This window comes from Neovison vison, chromosome 8 (assembly GCF_020171115.1).
Source record: "Neovison vison isolate M4711 chromosome 8, ASM_NN_V1, whole genome shotgun sequence".
NCBI classification, from domain to species: Eukaryota; Metazoa; Chordata; class Mammalia; order Carnivora; family Mustelidae; genus Neogale; species Neogale vison.
This window is the reverse complement of record NC_058098.1, coordinates 109372914-109378913: the sequence shown is the minus strand read 5'-3', so window position 1 is coordinate 109378913 and position 6000 is coordinate 109372914. Positions and strand designations below refer to the sequence as shown.

General features: G+C 47.5%; 1 long non-coding RNA gene across 1 annotated transcript; it reads right to left on the bottom strand.

The window, feature by feature from the left end:
* Positions 1–3401: 3401 nt before the first annotated feature.
* On the bottom strand, positions 3402–4158 carry LOC122915115. Its single transcript, XR_006386010.1, has 2 exons — positions 3848–4158; positions 3402–3753 (listed from the first exon to the last, which is right to left on the bottom strand). It is a non-coding gene; the product is annotated as an uncharacterized LOC122915115 (long non-coding RNA).
* Between the last annotated feature and the right edge of the window lie 1842 nt (positions 4159–6000).

The window sequence follows — 6000 nt, the reverse complement described above, 5'->3', positions numbered from 1 at the left end:
CCCACACCTCTGGCCTTTCTCTTTTCCCCTGCCATCCTGACATGGATAGTTTGTCATATAAATTCCCCTGGTTGTGTTTTTTTTTTTTTCTAGAAAAGAAATTAAAAAGCAAAACAAAACAAAAAACAAATTACAAATAAGAATGTAAATGCCAGTGGCTCCCTGTCATTTTTCTGTCACAATTTCCCTGACTTGGTTTGTTCCCTTGCTCCTAGAAAAGCAGGAGAAATTTATGATTAAGTGTGTAATTTAAGAAAAAAAAAATGGTGGGGAGGGAATGCTTGCATGTGTTTATTCAAATGCAAGGCATTTTTCCTTTTAAGACCCTCCTAATCCTGACAACTTGTGCACCAGGGTCCCAAGGCTAGGAGCAGTAGAGACCTCCAGCCCAAGTCCCTGACTTCAAACCCTGAGCTCTTCTCTGTAGCTGCCCGTTAGTGGCAGAAGAGAAAGCTGCTTCTGAACTCCAACCATTGTGTGGGAAGAAACAGACTTCTTCAGAGCTAGGACTTGTGGAAAGAGCTGCACTTTCTTTTGAAACCACAGGGAATGGTCACTTCCAGGGAGAGGCATGTGAGTGGAGACAGTTCCAGGAGTGTACCTTGTGGAAGAGCTCTACAGTGTCCATGCCTCACATAGTTACCCACTTTCCCTTCATTCAGCCGACACTCTGGGTCCCAGATGGACATCACAGTAAAAGAGCTTCGGGCTCCCTTTGAGGAGTAGCCCATTCAGGTGTTCTTTTTTTATTCCTTGGGAGAGTATACGTACTTCTTGAGAGCTAGGAATGTGTTCTCTCTCCTTTCATTTCAGACATTTACGAATGGTGCCTTGCGTTGTATACAAGGTACTGTTGGGCACCACAAGAAGAAACATGAGGACCAATGGGCCTGTCTCCAAGGCTTTTATATTCTTAGTTCAGGAGATAGACTTGTTCACAAAAAGGCAGTGAAGTAAGTGGTCTAATGGACAGTCGGGGAAAGTGTGCCAAGAAGGGAGGCTGGTTGTGACTTGAGCAATTATGAAAGGCTTCCTGGAGGAGGAAGCTTGAGTCAGGCCCACAGTGAGGGTTTGGAGGTAGGGTGTGGGGAACTCCCACCGAGGGTATAGCAAGAGCAGAAGCACAACTGAAGGCCAGGATGTGAGAGAAGAAGAGGTTAGAAAGGTGAGAGGGGCCCATTTAAGGGGAGTCCTGGACAGGTTTTGAGAAGAGGAAGGAGGGACCCAGGTTTATTTTAATGACTGGTGACAGCGTGGAGGAGGCTCAGCCTCATACTAAGTGGAAGAGTCAGAGGGTATGGGAAACAGGAAGTGGTGTGGGGCCTGGAAGCCGGCAGAAGGGGAAGAAGAGAGAGGTCACTCTTGGCCCCCAGGGCCTGGCGTCTCACGACATGGAGGCAGAGCCAGCAGTGCGGGCCTAAAGGGGCTCATGGATGAGAAGATGCAGGGTATGAAGAGCAGCAAGGAGAGAACCTTGGGGAACAGAGGAAGAGGTGGTTGCATCTTGGGGAAGAACAGTTTTCTTAAAATAACTAGAGAATCTTCAGCTGACATCTCACCTACAAATGTGCACTCCATCAGCCACTAAATTCATAGGACTCAAGGTTCTGTGGGGAGACAAAGGAACTAATACACTTTGGGCCCTTGGTTTCAAATAGCCTAAAATCCTTCTGTCCTGCATTTTTTGTGGGAGTGGTATTTAATTTTAGTTTTCTAAGATTTTATTTGTTTGGGGTACCTGGGTGGCTCAGTGGGTTAAAGCCTCTGCCTTCGGCTCAGGTCATGATTCCAGGGTCCTGGGATGGAGCCCCACATCAGGCTACCTGCTGCTGCTTCCCCCCTCTCTCTGCCTACTTGTGCTGTCTGTCAAATAAATAAATCTTTTTTAAAAAAAGATTTGAGAGAGAGTGAGAGCAAGCACATGAATGAGCACAAGCAGGGGGAGCACAGAGGGAGAGAGACAAGCAGGTTCCCCTCGGAGCAGAGAGCTTGATGTAGGGCTCGATCCCAGGACCTCAGGATCATGACCTGAGCTGAAGGATTTAAGGAGGTGCCTACTGACTTAAGTCGGTTAAGCATCTGCTTCTCCTCTCCCCTTGTCCTGCTCTCCTGCTTACTCATTCAAACAAAAAACAAAACTGAAGGATTTGTATTGGCCTGACCTGCCCACTAAGCGGAGTGGGAGAACAACACAGTGGGTAGTGAGGGTCTTCGTAAGATGAGTTCAAGGAGAGGTAGAGGCTCCTTACCCCAACCATGTGTCTATAGAATTTAGTAATGAAAAACTTTAAGAGACATCTGTGGTTCCATCTTATTTAAGGGCTTGTATGGCTCTGAGAATGGGGCTGAAGGCACAGGGCCTGTAGGCAGCCCTGTCTGGAAGCTTCCTGTTCTTTTTGTCTCTGTAGCAAAAATGCAGCTAGCCCTTATGTAAAGGATCTTCCCTACATGGTGAAGTCTGATTAGACACTGTAGCTCAGTCTTCCATCTTGGTTTTACCTTCCTTTTGGGGTTCTTTCACCTAGATTTCTAGTGCCACCACTATCAGCAGGGAGTTTCCTCCTGGAATAACCTTGGGGTGGTGGGTGGGTTTTGTTTTAAAAAGGAGAAGGATGTCCCTTAGTCTCATTCTTTCCCACCTGTTTGCTTCTAGTAGAGTGGTGAGAGAATTTTGTGCGTTTTTTGACCTTTGAACACACAATTATACTGACAGGCTTTAGGTCTTGTTTTTTACATTTTGAGTTCATTAGGACTAGGGGGTGATGTTTTCTTACGCATTGTTCACACACCAAATAAAACGAACACGGTGTGCTTTGTGAAGGATGCAAAATTATTAACAGTCCTTGCCCTCAAGGACCTTCCAGTCCAGCTGTCAGAAAAGAGGAAATCTGTAAAGCAGAGACCTGACAAGGGCTCCTGACTGCCCCTTGAGACTGTAATGGTCCAGGAAGGCTTCATGAAGGGGGAGAGACTTTATATGGGCCTTGAAGAATGGGTAGGCTTTCTTGAGAGTAAAGTAATCAATGGGGTGAAAGCCAGAAAGAAAGGGACAGGCTTTGGGGGACAGTGAGTGTTTTGAGCAGTGTGATAACCCACTGGAGGGGAGTGATAAGGTGGATGGACCCAACCCATGAGGTCCTGGAGTGCAAAGGTATTATCAGAATACCTAAAGCCGCAAGATCCAGAACTCTTAACAGAGAACTATTTTTTTTTTAAAGATTTTATTTATTCATTTGACAGACAGAGATCACAAGTAGGCAGAGAGAGAGGAAGGGAAGCATGCTCCCCGCTGAGCAGAGAGCCCGGTGTGGGGCTCGATCCCAGGAGCCTGAGATCATGGCCTGAGCCAAAGGCAGAGGCTTTAACCCACTGAGCCACCCAGGCACCTCACCGGAAAACTATTTTAAATAGAATTTATTGTTTCCTATAACTGAAAAGATGACCTGGCTGGATCCAGGTGCTCAAATGATAATGTCACAACATTATTTCTCTTTCTCTCTGTTCTGTTCATGGGCTTAGGAAGTCTCTCTCCAAACGTGGGGAAGATGGCCAACAGCAGTCCTAGGCTCACACTAATCTCTTGTTTAAGGGCTGGAGTGAGTCTCTTTTATCCAAGGGATTTTGATCTGGTTCTGGAAGAGCTGACACGAGGTATCTTTGGCCTGGTGGTTTCAAACACAGCTCTGTCCTTGATGACAAAAACAGATGCTTCCATGAATTGTTTCTAACTTGTAAATTAGGAGAAACTGCCTGCTAGGAAAAGATTGCACATATGGATGAGTAAGTGGATGAATGCTGTCAACACTTTGTTCTGAATAATTGATGAACAGAGCTTTTGGTTACATACCATTTTGAAGGGAAGAGAAGGCAATTAGTGTTGCCTTGTGGCTGGACAGTTGGAGTCCAGGGTTTGCATGAGACTCAGGCAAATTACTTTCCAAGTACTTGGGGAAAAGACCAAGGCATGGGCATCAAAGCCGAATTAGCTTACAACGGGCCCATTTAATTATCTGGGGAATGCCTGTCCTCAGGTATAATGCCTATGAAATGGTTTTTACATTTGCTGCCAAGTCAACGAATTGGTGCTTCCTCCTCCTGCCAGATCCCCAAACCAGGAGAGATGATGTCCAGTGTGGGACCTGGCGCCTGCATGAGGAACCTGTCATGAGGAAGGGCAGGTCAGAGGACAAGGGCATCTGCTAAGGATACCAGAGAAAGACAGCTGGAGGGGAGTATGCAGTGCCCATAGCACTTCCCAGGCAGAGAGCCCATGACCTGACTTCCAGTACCAGCTCTCTGGACAGACACACTCTACTGAGCTTGATGACAGAGGCTCTTTCAGGTTGGGTCCCCTGGGCAGCAGACTGAGATGAAGATTAGCCTGTGGTATTAGAGGTGATCTCAGGTTCAACACATATGGAGGAAGGGAAGGAGATAATCTTGGTCAGAGGGTGAAGGTGTGGTGTAAATGCCTGAGCTAACTCCCCAGTTCTGAAGCTGGGATGGCCTTTTGAGTTGTCCTGAATTGGGGTGGGAGGACCAAGCCTTTACACACTAGCTTCGGTCAGTCATTGGATGCATGCTATACCTACAGAGGACAGTGTTACTTTGGTTGAGGAAATGTGTCACCCGAGGGCAGTTCCTGAAGCGGGCTGGTAACTGAGTGCTGTCTGCCAGCTACTCAAAGTAGGTAGGGGCAAGAAGCCCTTCAGTCCTGAAGGTGGACCTCATGGCCTATCATGGTGTCCAATATTCCTTATGCCTACTACTCAGACCCACTTCTTTGTATAGGCTTTGGGAGCAGCTTGACTTTTCTTAGGGAGGCTGATGGTTAATGGGATGAGCCACATTTCCCACCACTACAGCTGGTCTTGAGCCCCCAACTGTTATCTTCTTCCTCCTCTACCACCCATTTTAGGTGCTTCTCACCCTCAAGAAGCCCCTCGGCTGAGCGCCTGGTCACCATGTCCTTTTCAAGCCTTGGCTGCAGCACTTCTCCATTTACTTTTGAAACTGAGCCAGGGTATAACAAAGAGACAGCCAGCTGGACTGCATCAGGGTTGAAAACATCTTCCTCTTTGCTCCTGGTTGTGTAACTGCAGCCCTGACTCTTCCTGATAATCAGGGTCAGTTACTGCTGGCAGGGTGGTGACTCCTGCTTCTTGCCTGCTGCTCCCTTGGCATGAAGAGCTCAAAGTGCCACATGGCACTTGTAAATTAAAGTGCAATGGGATTTTTGCTATAGCCCCTGATGAAAAGACTTCATCTTTGGGAAACAGGACCTCAAAACCCTCGGAGTGCAGAGTTGCAGTGACAGAAATACCCAACGGGATCACTGGGCTTAATGCTAAGTGAAGTCACTCCTATTTCCACCCCTTGCACCAAGGACCTATCTCTATTCTTCTTCTTCTTCTTTTTTAAAAGATTTTATTCATTTATGTGACAGTGAGAGAGGGAACACAAGCAGGGGGAGTGGGACAGGGAGAAGCAGGCCTCCCGCAGAGCAGGGAGCCCAATGCGGGTCTTGATCCCAGGACCCTGGGATCATGACCCGAGCCAAAGGCAGACGCTTACTGAGCCACCCAGGTGCCCCTAGACCTATCTTATTGGGACATAGCAGCACACTGACAGTTGACAGACCGTACAATGTGTTGTGGTAGGTGGTAGCCCATCCTTAGTTGGTACCATCTCTATGCTGGAACCTCAGCTGTGCCTTCACAGGCTGTTCCTTCTCTGTTCATGCTGGCATCTAGATGGTACAGAATGTGATAAGGCCAGTGGATCCCATGGTCACGTGCCATTGTCCTGCCTCCAAACAGTGCAATGGGTCCTTTGCTCTGATGCATTTTTGACGTGGGATCCTATGTCAATGGGTCAGACAATCAACACTGAAGATACTAGTGCTGGCTGAGGCCCTGCGGGCAAAAGAGGCAAACGACATCCAGAATGTAGTAATTCCAGTCAACATAAATTGATGCCATTCCCAGGATGGAAAGTACC